Genomic DNA, 22,741 nt, shown 5'->3' on the forward strand with positions numbered 1-22,741 from the left:
AATGAGACTAAAGACACTAACATGCCCATCAAGTGTCATGCCATATACTCTCCATTATCTATTTACAACTCTGGTAATTCCACAAGTTGTCTTTCTGTGAGTGGTGTCTGGATCATTATTTCCAATCATGCTCTCTTGTCTCTATGTTCAACTGCCTGCTACACATCATTTCCATTGAACACATGGGCCATTTCAGACTCAGCAGGTCCCAAAGTGATGTTCAACCTATTATTATATATGAAAAGAGACTATGGTGATTAGAAGGTCCCCCACAGACTCATTTACTGAACACTTGGTCCTCAGTTCGTGGCACTGTGGGGAGGTCATAGAACCTTTAGGAGGTGGAGCCTTGTCACTGGGGGGGGGGGGGTCAAGCTTTGAAGCCTTAACCCCACTTCCCATTCTCACTGTCTGCTTCCTGTGTGGGGGTGAAAATGTGATCAGCCAGCTTCCTGCTCATGCTAACACACCATGCTCTCCCCATCATGATGGATTCTATCTCCCCAGAACTGTTAGCCAAAATAAACTCTTTCTTCCTGAAGCTGCCTTTGGTCATGGTCTTTTATCACAGTAACAGAGAAGCAACTGCTAGAGAGATTAAAGATGGTCGGAGATTAAGTTCTTGGAAACCTTAGCTCCTATGATTAAGATCTTAGCCCGCTTCATGCTATAATACAGCAAAACAACTTGAGGCTGCATGCTTTATAGAGGTGGCATTTGACTCATGATTTTAGTGGCTGAGAGCGCCAAACAACATGGGGCTGGCCTTCTAGAAGGAGCTGGCTGGCTCCAGTGCAGCACAACAGAGAAACAGAAAGGAATGAGCTAGATATAGGAGAAACCAAGTATATGAGTGGCCTTGCTTTGTAGCAGCACACTTGTAGACTCAATCCACTCCCTGGTCATTGGCATCAACTGCTGGCAGTGTCGCATAATCTAGCCATGTCCCTATAGGCCTGTTCAAAGTTCGCCCACCTCAATGTTGTTCATATCGGGGACCGCCCTTCTAGCACATGAACCTCTGTAGGGCAAACAGTTTCCAAACCATAGCACTTAGGAAACGAGCAGAGGATGGATGCCACCAAAAGCGGCAAGCCAAAAGAAAACAGAAAAGAAACGGGGTCCAGGAAACAGAAAAAAACATAAGAGACAAGTGAAAGAATGAATCCCTACACAAAAGCTGTGCTAAAACAGGATGAGAGGGAACCAGGCCAAACCAGAACTGGAGAAAGTGGCAGTCATGCGTGATCTGACCTAACTGGACAAGAGCAAATTGGACAGAGAGTCAACCTGAAGGCATGGGGAAATCAGGAAGAAAGGGAGGGGGGAGGAGGAGGGAGGGAGAGAGAGGAGGGAGAGGGCAGGAAGAAAGGGGAAGGAAGGGAGGAGGGAGGGAAGGAAGGAGGGAGGGAGCAGGAAGAAAGGGAGAGGGGAGAGGAGGAGGGAGGGAGGGAGCAGGAAGAAAGGGAGAGGGGAGAGGAGGAGGGAGGGAGAGAGGGGAAGGAGAGAGCAGGAAGAAAGGGGAAGGGAGGGAGGGAAGGGAAGGAGGGAGGGAGGGAGCAGGAAGAAAGGGAGAGGGGAGAGGAGGAGGGAGGGAGAGAGGGGAAGGAGAGAGCAGGAAGAAAGGGGAAGGGAGGGAGGGAAGGAGGGAAGGAGGGAGGGAGGGAGGGAGGAAGGAAGGAAGGAAGGAAGGAAGGAAGGAAGGAAGGAAGGAAGGAAGGAAGCAAGCAAGTAAGCAAGCAAGCAAGCAACAAAGGAGTTTATACATACACAACCCAAAAAGTATGATGTTTGTTAAGGAAGATAGAATTTACAATCAGTAAAAATTGTCTCACAATATGACGAGAATGTGAATTCAAAAGAAGGGGGACAGGTGAAAATTATCAAAATAGAAAATCAATGGACAATTTTAGATTGATTAAGACTCTTAAAAATGGTCTTCAAGTGGGTTTTTATTTTTAAAATGTTTCCCCTGTAAACCATTTATTACACAAAGAAAACCACACGAGACAGAAAAGCTCAGCTTAATGACCTCTTGCAAAAGCAACACCCATGTGATCATGCAAGACAAAAGACAGAGCGCTAGCACCCTGAGGCCCTGGCCATTCCCTTTCCACTTAGCACCCTGCCCTCCAAAGCGTTACCTCTTCCAGTGGACCCTGTCTTCAGAGCCCAAACAAGCATGCTGCCTGCCTGTAAGCTGTAGTTTCACTCTGTCTAGTTTTTGAGGTTCAAGTACATAATATATTTGTGGGAGAGTGCTTCTTTCACACACTGAGGCCAGCAAAACCCATGTGGGTTGCACAGGTATGAAGTCAGTTTATTAACATCTTGTTTTCACTTATATCACCATATCATAAACAATTTGTGCACACACACACAAATTTGTGTACACACAGGTTCACCTTTTATTAGACTCAGATGGACACTGGTTAATTTTCTGTTTAGGCTATTAGGAACATCTATAATTTTCTATCTATAATTTTCACGGAGTCTGTACCAGGACAGAACTGCTCACTCATAGCAACCGATGTTCAAAAGTGGTGGTATCAGTGCACATTCTCACTACTAGTGTCTGAGGATTCTTGCTTCCTGAAGTCTTCACCAAGTCATCGTGGCAGACAAGGATTTATTTTGTGTGTATTTTGCCTTCATGCATGTGTACAGGTGAGTGCAGTGCCCACAGAGGCCAGAAGAGGGCATCAGATCCCCCTAGAACCAGAGTTACAGATGGTGCTGAGAATCCAACCCAGGTCCTTTATAAGAGCAGAGAGTGCTGGGCTGTGGTGGCTCACGCCTTCAATTCTAGCACTCAAGAAGTAGAGGCAGGCGGATCTCTGTGAGTTCAAGGCCAGCCTGGTTTACAAAGTGAGTTTCAGGACAGGCTCCAAAAGCTACACAGAGAAACCCTGTCTCTGAAAACAACAAAAAAGACCAGCAAGTGCTCTTAAGCACCAAGCCTTCTCTGCAGCCCCTACCTCCTCGTTTTTGACTGGGCATTTAGTCTTCCTTTTATACATGCTGCAGCTATCTCTAATTTGCCCTTTACTGTCTTCATTGAGTTTTGATGGACTACATTCTTCCGTTCTTGTCAATTCAATTTTATCTGACTTTTCCTTTTATTTGGCTTTACTGGATCCTGTAAATTCATTTCCAACCAAAATTGTGAGTATACTATCCTGGATTAACTTCTGGAAGTTTTCATCCTTTATTCATTACACTTCTATATAACACTTAGTAGAAATAGGTCTAGGTATAGTCAAACTTTATTATTTTTTCTATACTGATAATCAATCATGACAGGGTTTTTTTTTTTTTTTAAAGACTGTCCTGGGCTGAGAGATGGCTTAGCAGTTAAAAGTACTTACTGTTCTTGTAGAGAACCAATTCCCAGCATCAACATGGCAGTCCACAACCACCTATAATTCTAGTCCCAAAAGATCTGATGCCCTCCTCTGGTCTCTGGGGGCACCTGCACACCCAAGGTGCACATGTCTCACATAGGCACATAAATAAAAATATATAAAAAGGAGTTGGAGATTTAGCTCAATGGTAGAGTGCTTGCTTAGCAAGCCCAAGGCCCTGGGTCCGGTCCTCAGCTCTGGGGAAAAAGAATCTTATCATTTTCTCCTGTGGGGCCATATATGCCATAGCACTGTGTCCTGTATGTGCCCAAGTTGATCCTGGGATTGTTTATTTCTACTGGTCTAGTGTCTAGCTTTGGGCCAACCCCATCTTTCCTCCAATTACTCCAGCATACTGGTAGATTTAAATATCTGTGAAAATAAAACACTCTTATACTACTTCAAGAATGTCTGGTCTATTCTTGGAGTTTGTGTTTCCATATAAGTTTCAGGATTATCATATATTTTCACACTCACCAAACTCCTTAAATTTTGATGGGATTACAGACTCTGCATCACTTTAAGACGAGTTGACATCTTTTAAAACGTGTGTCTTCCATTTCAGGAGCACGCTATATCCTGTCATTTCTTTAGGTCTTTAGTTAATTTCAGTAATAGCTAAGAGTCGTTAATGGACAAGTCTTTGTGTCTTAGACTTACTCCTAGTGTTTGATCATTCTTACTCCAATGTAAATTCATTTTCTGTTAATGAGTGGAAAGCCAAACTTCTACTCGCTTGTCCATGTTTACAATGAAACTAGAAGCATGCTAACTCCCTCTCAGCCCCAACAATTTAACTAACATTTCTTTTGTGCTTTCTCTATCTTCAGTAGTTTAATCTCACAGTCACTCCAGTTTTATTCACTTATTTCTAATCCGAAAGCCTTTCTGTCTCTTCCTGGTCTCACCACACAAGCTAGAATTTCTACTCAGTCACAATTAGAAGTGGTGAGAGAGTGTATCTGTCCAAGATAGTGTATCATCTGTCGCCTCTCTGACTCAAAAAGTTTTAACACGTTGCCAACTAAGTATGATGTAGCCGACCATTAACAGCACAAAACAGCTCTATAGAATTTCTTCTAAGAGTAAAAAGCTTATTACTAGTTGCTAAGAGTTTTCCTTTTTAATAAACAGAAATAAATGTTGGACTATGTCACCTGTATTTTCTATAGCTACTGAGACGATCATATTGTTGTTTTCTTCATTCTATTAATGTTTTTAGCTACACTGACTGAGTCAAATAATCACACTTGGTTTGTATTTTCAAAAGAAAGTCAACTTGATCTTTGTATAGCACTCTCTTGCTGCATTCATATGGCTAGTATTCTACTTGTTTGTTTGTTTGTTTGTTTGTTTGTTTTAGACAGGGTCTCTCTATGTAGAGCTGGCTGTCCTGGAACTTTCTCTGTAGACCAGGCTGGCCTCAAGCTCACAGAGATCTGCCTGACTCTGCCTCCTGAGTACTGGAATTAAAGGCATGTGCCACACCACTGCTTGGCTAAAATTGATATACATACATATATATATATTACTGTGTATGTGTGATACTTTTGTGAGTTTATGTACATCACATGAATACAGATGCCTATGAAGGCCAGAAGAGGGTGTCAGATCCCCCGGAACTAGAATTCCAGGTGGTTGTGACCTGCCTGCTGGGGGTGCTGGGAACCAGTCCTCTGCAAGAGCAGAAAGGGTCCTTCATGGCCCAGCCACTCTCTAGCACCCTCCAATTCAGATTTTTAAGTGGAGATACACACGTAAAGCCAACCTGCAATGCTCCTTTTTTATAATGTCTTTGTCAGGTTTTAGAATCAAAATTCTGTTGGCTTCTTAAAACAAGTTGGGAGTATTCCTGCTTTTTCTATTCTCTGGAAGAGTTGGTGGAAAATATGTGTTATTTCTTCCTTAAATATTTGGTGAATTCAACAGTAAAACCATCTGGCTCTGAAGTTTTCCTTATGGGAAAGTTTTTAATTACATATTCATATGAGTAGATATGGAACCACTCAGACTGTTATTTTTCTTATACGAGTTTGGATAAGTAGCATTTAAAAAATTTGTCAATTACTTCTAAGATTTCAAATATATTACTATGGGTTATTCATGACACTCCATTCCTGGCTTTTCAATCCAGTTACACATTCGTTTCTGGTGCTATTTCTAGGTTGGTATCATCAGGACTTACTCATTTTTTTTTATTAGTTATTTGGTTCTGGTGTCTGCTTTATCTCACTACATTTCTTGTCTTTATTTCCTTCCTTCCACCTGTTTAAAAAAATGCAAGGCATGTTCTTTTATGGCCTTTTTAAACTGATGGTTGTAAATAACTAGGCAAGTGTCACATCACTGGGATATCTCACCAGGCCCCACCTTACTTTTCAATTTTGAGACAAGGTCTCATGAAGCTGCCCAGGCTGAGCTTGAACTCTGTAAGCCCAGGAAAGCCTCTGACTTAAAATTCCCCTGCCTCAGCCTCATGAGTAGCTGGGATAATAGGCATGGGCCACTAGAACCAGCTGGTGCTTTTTTTTTTTTTTTTTTTTTTTTTTTGTCTCTCTCTCTTACTAACACATGTGGTTGAGGTTGTAAAGTTTTTTAAAGCTACATTTCACAGATTTTGATAGGTCATAGTTTTCACTGTCACAAGCTTCCAATCTCCGGCCTGCCTTCTTTGATCCACGATCACTTAAATTTCTTTTCATAGAAACACATGTGTGTTTCTGTGTGGGTTGACATGTGTGTGCCTGTGTGGGTTTATGTTACCACATGTTGTGCAGGTACCTGCAGAGGCCAAAAGAGGGCATCACGATCACTGGGATGGAGTTACAGGCCTTTGTTAGCTACTTGATGTGGGTGCTGGGAACTGGACCCGGGCCCTCTATATGAGCAGCACATGCTCTTAATCTCTGAGTCACCACTTCAGCCTCACTTAAAATTTCCAAACATACAGGGATACTTTCCCCCGTTACCTGTTCCAGACGGATAGCAGTGGCAATGGTCAGGAAACACTCTTATGATCCCAACCCTCTGAAATGTAAAAACTGCTTTATGACTCACCGTATGAAAGATGCTGGTAAATAGTCTATGTGCACTTGAAACAAATGTGTACATTTATTCATTGCAAGATGCTATAATTAGATGATATTTGCTAATTAGCTTTGTTCAAGCTGTGTCTAGCTTTACTGGTTTTTATTGTCGATTACATCAGTCAACAAGAGAGATATGTTCAAATTTCTAACTCTATGGATACCTCTAATTATCCCTGTAGGTCTTACAGCTCCATGGGTGTGTGCATTTAAGCAATGAATTGGATTCTTTTATTATGGAACATCTTCATCTCTACAGGTGCCTTAACTGGGAACCCATTTTATATCATACAGCTTTACAGTCTTTCTTTTGGTTTATTTTGTGTGATGCATGTTACTACATCCTTTACACCTGACACTGTATCTCCATAAGTCACAGAATGCAGAGTACCAATTTAAGTCAAACTTGATAATCTCCTGACTTTCATTTGGCAATTTAGTCTACTTATACTTAATATAATCTCTGGCACACTTGGTTTTAAATATATCCTTTTTAAAATTTGTAAACACCTACTCTATTCCCATTCTCAGCCTCCTTTTGAATTGTCTAGTTATTCATTACTCTATTTTATCTCTCTTATCTTGTTGTTTATACATTTGTTCATCATTCTTTTCATGATTTATCTATAATTTAAAATATGCATCCTCAACTTATCAATGGCCAATACAAATTAGTTCTTCCTCTATAAGGAGCTCAGCACAATTTCACTTCATTCCTCCTCCATCATTTATCTTATTCCCTATTTTTTTTTGTCTTTGTGCAAGATTTTATTAAACATCTGTTTGTGCAGGACAACATCCAGCTTCTAGATGCAGCTGCCAGGATCCTGTTATGCTGTAGGCACTGGCTGGGGCATGACAGGTGCGTCTGGCTTCCCACCCTTCTGCTCTGAGATGGGGGTGGTGGGCAAGATTTCGTCTTTAAGTTCCACAATGCTCACGTGATCAGGCAGAGGCTTCTTGGAGCCGATCTTACCACTTGGGTCCCAGGACAACATGATCTTCACTTTGATGCCCAGCACACTGTGTCTCAGGAGCACATGGCACACAGCAGTGTCAACATAGTAGTTAACAGAGTCTCTCCACTGTGGATCATCAGCCCATCCACAAACTTCATGGACTTGGCCCTCTGTCTTCAGAGCTTCCCAGACACCACAACCTCGCAGTCCTTGGCCCCGCTCTCCATAATGAACCGAAGTACACCATAGCAGGCCCTTCGCATAGCAAGCCCTCCTAGGAGTCTGTAATGTACAGACTCTGCCTGAGCAATGGCACACAGACCTCTTGTGGTCACTTTTTCTGCATAAAGTTCTACGATGCCCTCAGGGAAGCCCAACCTCTTCAGGACTACCGCAGTCAACTCTCCGATCCGATGACCCTTCTCACCAAGAACATTCTGTGTTCTGGTGGCTAAAATAATGATTTCTGTTCTAGTTGGTGTAACTCAGACTTCGACTCCAGAGTAGCCATCCTCAGGCAATTCCCGAGTGAGCAACTCATTCAGTTCAGCTTTGAAGATGCCATGGGCCACAAACTTCCACTTCTTGGAAATCTGTACTGCCATCTTGTGCCGTCTCTGTCTATTTGAAGCTCCACAGGGCTCAATTATCATCATTTATGCAGTCAATATCTACTTACATTTAACTAACTGTTGTTTCTCTTGCTCTTCATTCCTTCCTGTATCTCACAGCATTCATCTGGAACAATATTCCTTCTATCCAACAGATACCCTCTAGTTAGTACAGATTAGCATACAATCACCCTTTAATAACATTGATTTTTTTTTCATTCTTGGAGAATCTTAGACACAAAACACAATGAGCAGTTGTTTTCTTTCAGCAATCAAAGATGGCAGTTCCATTTCCTTCTGATTTCTATTCTTCCATTCAAAGAGTCAGCTGTCGGTCTTCTGCAGCTCTGCTAAGGCAGAAGGTTGCCCCTCCCTATGATTCTGGCTGCTGTTTGCTTTTGGTTTTGTTTTCAGAAATGTTACTATGTTGGAGTATTGGCTTTTTGGTTTTTGTTGTTGTTTTGTTTTATTTGTATTTAAACTGCTCTGTATCCTAGGGCTTCCCAACCATTCTCTGGGCCTGTGAGATGGCTCAGCAGGTAAAGTTGCCATTACTAAGCCTGATGGCTTTAGTTCAATCCCAAGAGCCCACATGGTCAAGGACAGAAACAACTCTCAAAAGTTTTCCTGAAACTTCCATACACGGGTCATAGCATGTGCACCTACACACGCACAATAAATAAGGATTATAAAAACTTTGAGCTGGGCATGGTGGCATGTGCGTTTAATCTTAGCATTCTGGAGGCAGAGACAGGTGGATCTTGTGAATTCAATCCAGCTTGTTGTCCATAGAGAATTCTAGGCCAGCCAGGGCTACAAAGTGAGACCTTGTCTCAAAAGAAAACAGAAACAACAAAATCTTTCAGATGTTCCCCCCAATGATTTCTTCCGTCTCCTTTTCTTTCTCTTCTTCTGAATATATGATTATATATATGTGAGGCATTTCTACCACATTTTGTCTTTGTAATCCTGTATTTGTTTTCTGTGCTCCTGCCTCCCAGTATTTCATTGTTTTCATTATTATTTTGGCACTGGGGGTTGAATCTCGGGCTGCTGTGGAATATTAGTTTAAGATGTTTTACATTTCTTTATGCTGTGGAATAATGCATTAATGTTTAATAATGCAATAATGATGCAATAATGTTTAATGATGCAAAGATGTGTTTCATTCTTTTATGTTGCATTTGTTTAACTCTGTGAAGCTATGTTACTTTGCCTGTCTAAAACACCTGATTGGTCTAATAAAGAGCTGAACGGCCAATAGCAAGACAGGAGAAAGGATAAGCAGGGCTAGCGGACTAAGAGAATAAATAGAAGGAGAAATCTGGGAAGAAAAGGTTCAGGAAGGAGCAAGAGAACAAGGAGAGGAGGATGCCAGGGGCCAGCCACACAGCAACACAACCACACAGCCAGTCACAGTCACCCAGCCAGCCACCCAGCCACCCAGCCAGCCACACAGCAACACAACCACACAGCCAGTCACACAGTCACCCACACAGCCACACAGCCACACAGCCAGCCATGGAGTAAAAGTGAAAGTAAGACGCACAAAAATAAGAAAAGGAAAAAGCCCAGAGGCAAAAAGTAGATGGGATAATTTAAGTTAAGGAAAGCTGGCTAGAAACAAGCCAAAGCTAAGGCCAAGCATTTATAAGTAACAATAAGTCTCTGGGTGTGATTTATCTGGGAGATGGGTGGTGGGCCCCCCAAAAGAGCAAAGAGCAAAAAGTCAAAGGGTAAAAAGAGTAAAACAACCAACTACACAGGACCTCACAGAAATACAGTCCAACCTCAGCGCTGATTTCCTCATGCTCTATCTTCTAATCCACCAATTCTCTCTTCACTGGTACCTCCTTTGCTTGGATCCACCCATTTAGTCTCTGAAACAGCTTCCTTGGGGTACAAGATGCCAGTTACACACCATTAAAGTCACTAACGGCAAATATTCACTTAATGGTTTGAATGAATTCAGTCACACTACCACAGGCATCACGGAATCCAATCTCAGGCCATTTACACCACCCCTAAAAGCACACCCCCTTGGGATTTAATGGCAGTAAGTATTCTAAAAAGAAACGTTGGTTCTTATTTATTCTTTCCAGTTCTCTGGCCAAGGACATATTAACCCTCAGGACATATGAATTACAGATATTGCTTAATAAAGTCACATCAATCACAGGAAACAAGCACAAAAGCTCACTCCTCTGAGTTCCACCTTGGACCTGGTTCCACCGTTCCTCACTGCCCTGATGGATCTCCAGTACTCCAAACTAAGTTTGGGATTGTTTGTTTGCTTCTCCTTTTTAATTTTAAGCAACTTTTCTCGATGGAAGAGGAGACACAGACAAACTAATCTACTAATGCCGGGCACAGTGACAGTCAATGCATACGAGGTGAGCAAACTTTATCACGCAAGCGAAGATCCCTATGAAGATAGAAATAGGAATTACCGGGGATTTCACTGCATCTGTGGGCACAGACCAGCATCACCACAAACAAATCAGAATGTTTGGCTACTAACAGTAGTGGAGGGAGCACTCCCCCCAAAATAAACAGTTAGAGACCACAGTGGCCATATGAAGAATAGGAGTCCTTGTCTCTTCCCTTTGTGCTATTTGGTATTAAAGAGAGAAATGAGCACTCACTCACTAGGGAAGAGACTCCTGAGGGTCTCACTGCATCAGCAGATGGAACTCACTGTGATACCAGTCTGCCAGATCCTGAGTCCTGTGTTTCATTAATGCCTGAGATTTGGTAAATAAGACAGAACTGTGTGTGTGTGTGTGCGCGTGTATGTGTGTGTGTGTGTGTGTGTGTGTGTGTGTGTGTGTATGTGTGTGTGTGTGTGTGTTATACCGATGCACATGTGAGAAATTTTAGACTTGAAAAGAAACTAATGATCCCTATATGACAAGCCCCGTGGTCCCTTCTCTTCCTCTATTTTATTAAAAATGCTGTGTTTTGCTCTTCTGTACAAAATTCTATCCCTTATTCCATGAAGGAAAAACACACAGTGAAGGGCCTGGTGTACTGGCCTTGGAGAAGGCCAGTCCTGCCTCTTGGGTCGTCTACAGTGAACTCTTCTGGGCTAGACTGGAGAGGAGTCTAAGGAGAAGCAGTATGCTCAGTCAGACACAGCGGTGTGGCTGCCTAATTATAGCCTCGCCACATCTTGTATTTTGCAGCCTGTCCTTTCCTGGAATTTTAATGATGCTATTCAGGATATCACTTCCTTTTCTTAATCTGTGTATTTTAGATGACTTGATTCCAAACAATGTTTTGGATACAAACAGTCCAACATTTTTTCCAAAACATAGGCTTTATTGGCATATAAAGTGATTTGCCACATGCATGGTGTTTACATCCTAGCAGGTGGATAATAGATCAGAGTTACAGCGATGTCAGGGGACTTTCCCATCCATGGTAGACGCCGTGGAGAAAGAAAACCACTCAGTGAAAAGAAAACAGAATATGACTCCAACAATTTAACTTCAGCCTGTATGTCACTGTCGTTGACTAAGCAACAGAAAATAAAAATGAAATATTGGAAACCCTGAGCCTAACAACAAAGTAATGAGTTAACTCAGGGACAGGGGAACCCCGAGGCCAGCAGCCTCGGGTCTAGTGCATCCTGTGTCCCTGGGGAATACTCAAGAGCTAAGGTTCTCCGCTGTGGATTTGCTAAACTCTAGCCTGGATAGGTCTGCCCTCTTAAGCAAAGGCTAAAGTCAAAAGGGAAAAGAGCGTACAGGGTTCCTTAAAGACCGAAACACTCCCTCGCTCCTTTCTACTTAGTGTAGATATGTGCATCCATGTGTGGTTCATGTGTGTGCCAGTGCACGTGTGTGTGGAGGCCAGAGCACAGCTCCCAGAGACCGGCCCTCTCCTACCACCTTGCTGAGGCATGGCCTCTCTTACTTCTGCTGAGCCGCATCGTCCAAGCTTGCCAGCCTGCGAGTTCCAGGCAGATTTTCCTCTCTGCCTCCCGTCTCCCAAGAGGAGTGTTGGGATTACAGACGCTCAGGACCACGGCCAGCTTCGTGCGTGTGCTCCAGGCTTGCACAGCTACCGCTTTTACCTGCAGCCCATCCCTGCCACCTACCTTTTGCTTGTATGTCCTACAGATAACCCAGGGTCTGACCAACACGACGTCAATCAAAGTCAACGGCAAAGGTCTTTCCACACTCAAAGCGGCTTGCCTCCCTACACTCCCTCGTCTAATTCTCGCTTGGGTGGGCCGTATCGGGATTGCTCATCTCCCCGTGTCCTGCCTCTCAATGGTGCCAACGTTCTGAGACCTCAGCAAACACTGGCAGCTGAGTGACCAATTCTTATAGCAATCCTGAGGAAGCAGGGGGGCTTGTTTCAACGTGGCACTGTAGAAGAAACCACAGAGACAGATTTATGCCCCTGGGATCTGTAGAGCTTTCTCCAGACTTCAAGGGTTTAGTTTTCTCCCCAGGTTCTTATTCTGACCCATTTTAAGCCTCAAGAAAACCTGAAGGAATCAGATAATAACTAAGTTGTGGGCCATAACTCCATAGCCTTAAATATGCTAGTAGGCATCTCCGAAGAACAAAAATAATCTCTATCGTGGAGAAGTTTAGCTTTTTAGAGTACCCTGTATGTTCAAAACTTAGTGGTACAAGGCATTTTCAACAGTCTAGCACATGCTGAGTCATAGCTCACTTGATAGGGGGCTTACCTAGAACATACGGATCCCCAAGCCCCAAATACCATACAGACCAGGCATGGTGGTGTACACCTGTAAGCCTTGCACTGGGGAGGTGCAGGGGAGAGTCAGGAGTTCAAGGTCATCCTCAGCTTACAGTGAGTTCAAGGCCAGCCTGGGCTACATGAAGCTGGAGCACAGAAGTCATGCCTTCAAGGAATATATTACATAGTTTGTGCTTTAGACTATGCTAACATTAACTAACTCAGGACAATTATATTATACACCTAATGGTACTAATTACAAATAGAATACAGGTCCGAAGAACTGAGAAATCAGGTAGAGTTGAAGTTTAGGGAAGACATAAGATATATATAACCTGTTCCTCCTCTTCCTAGGTAACAAATGGACTACATTTCCCAGAAACCCACTTGGCAATTGAATGTGGCCATCTTATTAAATATAGCTAATAGAATAGGGAGGAAGTGAGCTGTATGTACTGCAATGTAGGCCTGGCCAATAAAAGCTAGTCATTCAGGGGTCACCATGTTCTTGTCCCTTTCTGCTGATGGGATCCACACAGGCATAGTGACCTAGGGTGGAAAGTGGTTGTCCTTTTCACGTCATCAGTGAAAGAGAGGCATCCACTCACCAAGTCCCCCTTTTCAGATTTGTAAGAAAGGAACTCCTATTGTTTTGATTCACCGCACTGTTTCGCATTTGCTGAAGCAGCAAATTTCACCAGAATAAATATGTTTGAGCTTAAAATACCCCTGAATGTGTGTGGAGTGATGCTTTGAAAATGCTTGCTGTGCGCTCTCTCTCCCCCCCCCCCCCCCCCCCCCCCCCCCGCTGACAGGGTCTCATGTAGCCCACTTTGAACTCAGTATGCAGCCAAGGAAACCTTAAACTTCTGACCTTCTATCCTCCCCCAGCCCCCCACCTCCCAGTTGATGGGATTACAAGCAGTATCGCTACACTCAGTTTTACGAGGTGCTGGGGATCGAACCCAGGGCTTTGTGCAGTCTGAGCAAACACTTTATCACTTAAGTTCCATCTCCAGCCCCATGTTTCTTCTTTCTTGTTTTCTGTATATGGTCATGAGTAGACCAAAGATAGCCCCTGCTTGAAGGACCAGTGATACTACTAAAAGCAGGAACCCAAGAGGGAGGGGCTGGGGCTCTCTTTTCCATCAGAACAAGCACCTGGCCAGTCTCTCCACCGAAAATAATCCAAATGTATTTTGCAAAGCATTTCCTCACAAATAATGTGACATGTATTTGTGAACCAACAAGAAAATAAGACACACTCAGAAGAGAACATGTGTATTGTTTTTTTACCCTGAAGGCATTTAACCAACAGGAAGAATTTCAACTATTTTCCTAATGTAGCCGGGCACACGGGATAAACTTGGTGTCATTAAGCAACCCAGGACTCACCAAAGAACAGAGTACGACAGAAGGCACCGAGCTAAGGAGGACCCCAAAGGAAATAGCCAAAATGCCTGTTGTAAAAACGCGTGTGAAAGTAGGAGGAAACCGGTTTGTACTGAAGACGGGTAAGCACAAGATAGGCCTCAAGATGAACGGGTGGCTTGTGTGGATTGTAGACTCAGATGTTACAAATCAGGAATGGTCCCAACAAACAGGCAGAAGAAAATATCAGTGCTAGAGAAACTCACATTCAACTCAAACTCAGAGAATTCCCATGGATGGACTCCAAAACAAAGTCACAGGAAAACAAAATAAAACCAAACAATAGACAATACACCATGTCCCCGGAAACAAAGCGCATGAGCAGTGAGACAATGCAGGGCAGAGCTGAAGCCACAGGCTCTGAACTTCGCAATGATCAGACACGAGACAGAAAATAAGTGTTCAATCAAATGACGCCCAGTATCCGTAGGCAACATTAGATAAGACACAGAATAAATTACAGATTGTACTTAGAATCCAATTGATTGATAGATTACACTCTCATATTTGAAAAACAAAAACTTCAAAATTAGTGAACTAACTGGCAACATTAGTAAGCCAGGAAAATAACAAAATAATAAACGCCAAGATTAAAGAGCATGAAAAAGACTGGAGAACTATTTTATATCTTAGCCTAAAGGATGAGTGCAAACAGAGAAGTGAAGAAGTTTAATGGTCAACTTAGAAAGAATACAGCATGAAGACAATATTCTGAGAATCTTCCAGAACTAGCATTCTGGAAACTCCAAGTATAAATATATGCTTAAAAAAAAAAAAAAAAAAAACTGCAGCTGGTCACAGAGGTGTATGCCTATGATCCAGGCACTTTGCAGCTGGTCATGGAGGTGTATGCCTATGATCCCAGTGCTGTCAAAATGGAGGCAGGGAAAGCAGGAGTTCAAGGCCAGCTTCAGCTATATAGCAAGCTCAAGGCCAGTCTGAGCTACATGACACCCTGTCTCAAATAAAAATAAAATAAAAACAATAAAACCTTCACACCAAGGCTCTTTATAATAAAACTGTGCAACCTTAAATAAAGAGAATATATTTAAAATTAGTAAAGCAGTCTTGAAGAGTGTCCAACACAAGCGAAAATTAGACTTAGCCATGATTACTCAGCAGCAGCAGATGCCAGAAAATAACAGGACACGACATCTTCAACCAAAATCCAGTTGTTTAAATCAATAACAAGCCGGGCGTTGGTGGCGCTCGCCTTTAATCCCAGCACTTGGGAGGCAGAGCCAGGCGGATCTCTGTGAGTTCGAGGCCAGCCTGGGCTACCAAGTGAGCTCCAGGAAAGGCACAAAGCTACACAGAGAAACCCTGTCTCAAAAACCAAAAAGAAAAAAATCAATAACAAAAAGACAACTCAAGGGGATGGAGAGATGGTTCAGCGATTCAGAGCACTTGCTGCTCTTCCAGAGGATCCGAGTTCAGGTCCCAGCCCCCATGTCAGGTGGTCCACAACCATCTGTAAGTCTAGCTCCAGGGTATCAGATACCTTTGGCTTTCATGTGCACATCACACACATATGTATTCCCACATGCAAGCACACACATCCACACATAATTGAAAATAATAAATCTTTTTTTAAAAATACAACTTAAAAAATACCTACCAGGGGCCAGCAGGATGGGTGAGTGAGTGAAAGCGCTTGCTGCTCAAACCTAAGGACTTGAGTTTGATCCCCAGATTCCACAGTGGAAGAACAGAACCAACTCTTTTTTTTTTTTTTTTTTTTTTTTTTTGGTTTTTCGAGACAGGGTTTCTCTGTGTAGCTTTGCGCCTTTCCTAGAACTCGCTTTGGAGACCAGGCTGGCCTCGAACTCACAGAGATCCGCCTGCCTCTGCCTCCCGAGTGCTGGGATTTAAGGCGTGCACCACCACCGCCCGGCCAGAACCAACTCTTAAAAGCTGTCCTCTGACTTCTACGTGTAAGCTCTGGCATTTAAGACTCAATCCCCGCTCCCCAAACACACACACCTAAACCACTAATAAATACCTGCTGGGCATAGTGATTTAAGCTCGTAATACTAGCCCTAGGTAAACTGAGGCAGAAGGACTCCCATAAGTTCAAGAACACCCTGGCTGTATAGTGAGTTCCAGGCATCCTGGCTACTAAAAAAGACCCTGTCTCAAAGGAAGGAAGGAAGGAAGGAAGGAAGGAAGGAAGGGAGGGAGGGAGGGAGGGAGGGAGGGAGGGAGGGAGGGAGGGAGGGAGGAAGGGACTCCCATAAGCTTAGAAAAAAAACATTTTAGTAGCTTATTGAACAAAGAAACGTAATAATAAACTTAGAAGCTATTTAGAGCTAAACATATTAAAACTTGTGAAAGCTAATTTAGTTCTTAGAATCTAATTGATAGATTGGATTTTTACATTTAAAAAAAGCTTCAAAAATTAATGAACTAAACTGTAACCTTCGGAAGGTAGAAAAACAACAAAACAATAAACTCCACGATTAAAAGGAATAAAGACACAGGCAAAAACTAAATAGAGACACCATGAAGAAGATGCAAGATGCTAAGAGGATGCTATATCACAACTTCTGGTGACACAGATGAAGACAAAGCAAGCAAACGTACAAGTGACATTTTAGGAACGACTACAAATTGTGACAGCCTAAGGGTTTAAAACACTATCAGGCACACACAATCATCATACCCTAAAACGGCCAAGCTGAGACGAAATAAATTCTCAGAAGGAAATGTGGTACAAGGACCCAAGGGATCTTCACGAAGCTGCAAAGAATGAAATCATGTCCTTTGCGGGGGAAATGGATGGAACTAAAGGGGCCATCACGTGAAGAGAAGGAAGCCAGACTCAGAAAGACAGTCACATGTTTTCTCCCCTAAGTGGAACTGAGATTGGAGACGATAGGAAATATGAAAGCAGAGAGGAAGACCGGGGCCAGCAAGGGGTGGGAGTAAGGGGGGATAAGGGGACAGGGATGAACACGGCACACACGCACACACGCGCACACACGCACACACACACGAGCAGGTCATGGTGAAACAAATTATTCTGTATGCTAATGAAAAGATCTTAACAGTCATGAATTGTTAAAATGGAATCAAGAAGAAAAAGTATGGCAGAATAACCTTACTGTAAAGGAAATGGAGTCGGGTCACTTTTAGAAAGTGGATCCTCTAGAGATACTCTGAGGAATAAATACTATTAATCTTATGAAAATGGGTCCCAACAACAGAAAAGGGGACTCTATCTTATTCTAGAGGGAAAACCAAACCAAACCAAACCAAGATGCCAAAACCTGGTAAGAAAAGAGAGCTTGGGCCTGGAGAGATGGCTCAGTAGTTAAGAGCACTGACTGCCCTTCCAGAGGACCGAGGTTTGGTTCCCAGCATCCACATGGCAGCTCACAATCATCTATAATTCCAGTTCTAGGGGTTTCAGAGCTTTCTTCTGGCCTCTGAAAGTGCTAAGTAGGCACTTAGTACACAGACATTCATGCAGGCAAAACACTCATATACGTAAAATAAAAATAATGCTTTAAAAAAGAGAACTATAGAATTAAACTACACTCCTGAACATAGACATAAAATTAAGAATTATCATCAAATCAGTACTATGGATGCACATAGAAGATTTAAAACAGTGATCTTCTTCCAGAAGATTTAAGGTTAATTTAATATTTTAAATTCAACTAATGATATTCATCATATTAAAGGAAAAAATATATAAATAGCACAATGAATGCAGAAAATAATTTGACATCTATCCAAGATTTAGGAAATAAATTTAAAAAATGAGAAAATAAAAATAACTTTTGCACTGGACAAAGGAGTCTACAAGACACCCCATCAACACTGCACTTTACAGTACGACAGTGGGTAAGGTCACCAACACGACACTGGAACCGACAGAGACTTCTCACCCTCAGTACATACACTGCAAGGGCATCTAGCCAGGGCTGCAGGGAAAAGAAACCACAGCCACAAAGATTGGCAAGGAACACGGATGTCATCTGTATATCATATGATTGATCACCTATAAAAAAATTTCAAAAGAATTTGCAATACATGCTAGAATTCATAAACTTAATTATTTCTGGGTACCAAACCTTGGACACAGCAAGTAGCTCTTAGGCATAAATGTAGCCCGGGCTCACTAAAAAATCACGTGGGAAAGTTCATGCCAGCACTATTTCTAAAACCATAAACATTATACAGCAATACAAGAGCACATTATCACTATGTGCAACTATCAGTCTCATGGGAATTCTCAGAAACTAAATGATAAGTGGGAAAAGCAAACACAAAAGACAGTTGGTGGTTTTTAAGGGTATGTTACATTTTATTTATTCGTGTGTGTGTGTGTGTGTGTGTGTATGTGTGTGTGTGTGTGATGACAGACAAGTTGCAGGTGTTGGTTCTCTCATTCCACCATGGGGGTCCTGGGAATTGAACTCCGGTAGTCAGGCTTAGTGGCAAGTTCCTTTACTTGCTGTGGTGGTTTGAATGGAAAAGGCCCACCTACACTCATAGTGAGTGGCACTATTAGGAGGTGTGGCCTTGTTGGAGGAAGTGTGTCACTGCGGGTGGGCTTTGGGGTTTCAGAAGTCCAAGCCAGACCCAGCATCACTCTCTCTTCCTGCTGCCTGCCTGTCCGGATGTAGAACTGTCAGCTCCTCTCCTGCACCGTGTCTGCCCGCATGCCGCCATGCTTCCCGCCATGATGATAACAGACTAACCCTCTGAACTGTAAGCCAGTCCCAATTAAATGTGTTCCTTTTTAAGAGTTGGACATGGTGTCTCTCCACAGCAATACAATCCTAACTAAGACTCCCACTAAGCCATCTCATTGGCTTGGTTATTTTTATATAAAATTCATACACAGACAAAACTAGCCAATGGTGCTCAAAATTAGGGAAGTGATCACCTTCCAAGGGAGAGTAAGGTTTAGGGCACAAGATAATATATATATCTATATATTAGATATAATGTTTAATTTGTTGGTCTAGATGCTGTTATGTGTTGTTATGTTCACTTAAAATCAAGCTTGAGAGCTATGCCCTTATTTACATGTATAATTCAATTAAAAGTTTAATAATTCAACTAAGTATATAACATAAACCAAAACACAGAAAGAAATGCAGCTGAAGAGGTGGAATACAGCTCACCTAAAACAAATATAACTGTAGGCACAGCTGTAAGAAGACACATAATATTTATATGCATTTATAATGGATGCAGACACAATATGTAAATATATATTCTACTATAGAGTAGAGTTGGTATGTGTACATGTATGTTGCATGAGAAATGAACCCACATCTCTCACACCACACAGAACACCTCCTCATAGTGACACTCCCTATGAGCTTATGGGGGCTGATGACATTCAAACCACTGCTTTGGGCATCAGGGAACCTAGGCGGGTTCTCAATAAGCAATGGAGACAGTAGCAAAATTAGGAAAACAACAACAACAATTGCTCAATAATCTGAGTTGCGACTAGATGCCAAACTCTGTGGCAATCCCTTCCCCAATATCCTTTTAGGATTCCCAGGTTACTTAAGGAAACAGCAGCTAAGACTGGAGTCTAAGGTTAAGGAACTCCCGCGGCGCCCATATCTGAGATGGCGAAAATAAGTCAGAGAAGGAAGTCCGGCATCAAAGCACAGACCTGCGAAGTGGTGCAAGGACAGAAGGCTTCTAAGAGGAGAGGAAGGGAAGAAGCTTGCCCACAGAGCCTCCCTGAGGTCACCTGGGGGATTCGTGGAGTGAAGTGCCAGAACTCAAGACAAGAGGAACTGAAAGACGGCACCAGAAGCCTGCGGGATAACTCGCATGCTTGTGGTAGAGATGGAGCCCAAGTGTCCTAACCTGGAAAACGAGGAGCATGGTGGTGACAGACAGAAAGTGGAAAGGAATGGAATGGAACAGGACAGAAAACAGACACATCTCCTTCCTGAACATTCTTTCCACCCAAATGTTTAGACTCTGAACCGTACGCCCCCATCTCTCGGTCCCACTCTTCCCACTCAAGTCCTGCTCTCTAGGGACATTCACGTACTCACAAGTTCACATGGTACCTGGAAGACACATCACATCAGGGCCAGGGAGACAGCTCAGTCAGTACAGTACTTGCCGTGCAAATCGCGAGGACCTGAGTTTGATCCGCCCACATCAAGAGCTGGGTGCATGTGTAACTCGAGGACAGGGAGGCAGAGACAGGAGGATCCCTAGGACTTGCTGGCCAGCCCGTCTAGGCAAAAACAAGAGCTCTAGGTGTGGTGGGAGACCATGTCTCAGAAAATAAGGTGGAAAGCAACTGAGGTAGACACTTGATACCAACATCAGGTCTCCATGAGCAGGAGGACATTCGTGCATGCCTGCACGTGAACACGCACACACACACACACACACACACACACACACACACACACACACACACACCTACAGTTCTAAGAGCGGGGAAGGAGCTGATGAACACAGAGTAACAGTGAAAGCTGCCAAGACGACCCTGGCCTTGCCCCCTTTATGCCCGACATCCCAGTGCACAGCAGCCCCACCTTCAAAAGGTGTCCAGACCGAAGTACCTTCTGTGGGTACCGCCTGCTCTGCCAGCTCAGATGAGGACCTCGAGTGCTAGGGTCTGTGTCCCCTGAGAGTGGTCCTGAGCCAAGGGCTGAGAGTCCCAGTTCCACACAGTGTCCTCTAGAGGAGGACAGCTCACTCACTGTTGGCTGACTCCTATCCCTCCCTGGGATCAGATCTCAGATATAAATATATAACCTTCAACGGTCCTTGCAAAGATGGTGTCCGAATAAACTTCGGAACAGCCACATTTCGAGATAGTTCCACTTATGAGGTTGGTATGAATCCCAAAGCAGGATTAGGGCACAGTCCATGGTATGCAGTAGGTGTCTAATTAGTGTTCTCTGAATTCATGGATGACCCATTTCCCTACATTTACAAATACGTCTTTAGCAGGTTCCTTGACCAATCCCTTGAAGTGATTTCACAAACATGAAATACACGAACTCATACCTGTGAAGCAGGAATACGCTCCATCCAGTTCAAATTACTTACAGGATCCCTTCAAGAGGACCTGAGAGCCAGGAATACGCATGACTCAAACTCTCCCTTTGCTGGTTCTAACCATTCGGCCACAAGTATCTAGCGCACAGTAGGCTGCCCAGATCACAATCAAATAAGGTGACTGGAGAGATGTTGCTGTATTTGCACACATGAGCTTTGTTGAGCTGTTTCTACTTCCAAAGCTGAGTACTGTCCAGGAACTCTGTCAAAGGTTAGATTTGCCACCAGCAGTGAGGCTGGGTAGACTATCTTGGGAATTCAGGAAAAGCATATGCTGTGGGCAGAATCATTTTGTTTAACAAGTGAGTGCATGTGCTCAGGGCTGGCTGAAGACATTCTAAAAGATGAAGATGGAGGAAGGTAAACTCACCCACAAGGGACCAAAGAGGTGCCTCCCATCGCTTATGGACTTAGATGTGAACACAAAAGCCAACAGGCAGCGTCTTCCCGGAAATCGCCAAGAACCTGCCCCATCCTATGCTCCCATTTCTCTAGGGAGAAGACTCCCTGTCAACTGTGGAAGGGGATGCCACCACTCCCAGACAAGAAACCGTCAGAACACGTGTATGTGGTCAGTGGGTGGGAAAGGCTGTAGTTTGGGGTTCAGGAACTGGAGGTGAGAACTAGCTGGCCTCTTAGAGAATCTGTGGCTCTGGGAATGTAGTTGCCTCAGTTTCTTCATGTATAGCACACATACCATAATCATTGCTGTTAGATATGGACATCAACGCTGGGTTATTACGAGACTCAAATAAAGTAAGGCAGTGAGTAGCATCTAAGGAGACAAGCCCCTTCTCAGGACAATGCGACTTTTCTGTCACCCAATATGACTAATCTTGCCAAGTTATTGTTTCTCAAGAGACCACTCTACATGCTAATAGTCCCAAGAAGCAACCAATGGTCTTGATTTATTAACTCGTCAGTAGTGAGCAGCTGATTCATTTTAAAGCCTATACAACTATTAAGTTTGCTGAATCAGAACATTTCAGAGCACAAAGGGATCTTTCTGGGTTTCCAAAAGCGACCTTGTATGACATGCTAAAATTACCTTCCCAAGCAGAACTTGCCCACTTCAGAGCTTTGCGTCTGTACTGGGCATACACTGGGCCACACTCGGAAAAGCCCTTCAGGGACAACCACAGAAGCATCCTGGTAACTGGTGGGCATCCTTCCATTGAAAAAGCAAGCCCTTGGGCTAAGTATAAAGTCATTTGATAGAGTGCTTGGCTGGCATGCACGAAATCCGGGGTTCGATTCCCCTTACCACACAAAGCAAGCATGAGAGTGCACACCTGTAACCAGGCAGGTAGATCAGGAGTTCAAGGCCATCTCTGACTACACAGCAAGTTCCAGGACATCCTAGCATATATGAAACCCTGTTGCAAAGATCAGAGCAACAAAACAAATGATGGAAAACCAACAAGACCCAAGAATATTGAGATGCAATGCTCAGATCCAAAGCGGAATGGCTC

At 43.3% G+C, this 22,741-nt stretch overlaps 1 protein-coding gene and 1 pseudogene across 9 annotated transcripts in view; both read right to left on the reverse strand.

Annotated features, from left to right (window-relative positions):
* Foxn3 (forkhead box N3) overlaps positions 1-22,741 on the reverse strand; it is a 389,572-nt gene that overhangs the window by 360,462 nt on the left and 6,369 nt on the right. The gene's annotated exons all lie outside the window — the stretch shown is intronic.
* Positions 7,234-13,347, reverse strand: LOC102909731 (small ribosomal subunit protein uS3 pseudogene; annotated as a pseudogene). The gene has a single exon (XR_001579587.3). The product of XR_001579587.3 is annotated as a small ribosomal subunit protein uS3 pseudogene (transcript).

This window comes from Peromyscus maniculatus, chromosome 14 (assembly GCF_049852395.1).
Source record: "Peromyscus maniculatus bairdii isolate BWxNUB_F1_BW_parent chromosome 14, HU_Pman_BW_mat_3.1, whole genome shotgun sequence".
NCBI classification, from domain to species: Eukaryota; Metazoa; Chordata; class Mammalia; order Rodentia; family Cricetidae; genus Peromyscus; species Peromyscus maniculatus.